This window comes from Brachyhypopomus gauderio, unplaced genomic scaffold (assembly GCF_052324685.1).
Source record: "Brachyhypopomus gauderio isolate BG-103 unplaced genomic scaffold, BGAUD_0.2 sc724, whole genome shotgun sequence".
NCBI lineage: Eukaryota > Metazoa > Chordata > Actinopteri > Gymnotiformes > Hypopomidae > Brachyhypopomus > Brachyhypopomus gauderio.
In genome coordinates, this window is record NW_027507544.1 from 20,001 (window position 1) to 20,614 (window position 614).

Here is a 614-nt window from a genome sequence, read left to right on the forward strand (position 1 = left end):
GCATCCCCCAGAGGGGTCAGCGCTCGTTTGCATGTATTAGCTCTAGAATTACCACAGTTATCCGAGTAACGTGTGGAGCGATCAAAGGAACCATGACTGATTTAATGAGCCATTCGCAGTTTCACTGTACCGGCCGTGTGTACTTAGACCTGCATGGCTTAATCTTTGAGACAAGCATATGTTACTGGCAGGATCAACCAGGTAGCTGCACCGCGGTGGTGAAAGGGACACCAGCTAACGTCGCGGCCACCTCGGCGTGCTCCATCCCCCGGGCAGGGTCAGGGGCCCACCTCGGTACCGGACGCCCACCATCGGTGCAGCAGGGGTGCGCCGTCAGCGTGGGGGAGAGAGCCCTCGTCAGCTCCCAGCACGCGCGCGCGCTACTGTGGGACGTAACCGAGAAATGAGTGATTCCGTGACCAGGCGGGGTGAGGCCAAGCATGTGTTGAACTAACCCGATCCACTGCTGGCTCTCACCCGTACACCATGGACGCCGATAGCGGACACCTGTGTAGACAGACCGGCCTTCAACGCTTCCCTCAGACGGTTCCGGGTGAGGATCGTGTCTTTTCAGACCGAGGCCCCCCCATAGAGGCATGCCCGCTGGTTTGGGG

The 614-nt window shown here is 59.4% G+C and overlaps 1 non-coding gene across 1 annotated transcript in view; it reads right to left on the bottom strand.

Moving 5' to 3' along the window:
* LOC143507664 (18S ribosomal RNA) overlaps nucleotides 1-204 on the bottom strand; it is a 1,839-nt gene extending 1,635 nt beyond the window's left edge. The window contains exon 1 of the ribosomal RNA XR_013128914.1: nucleotides 1-204. This exon is cut by the window's left edge and continues 1,635 nt beyond it. This is a non-coding gene — a ribosomal RNA (18S ribosomal RNA).
* Nucleotides 205-614: the final 410 nt, after the last annotated feature.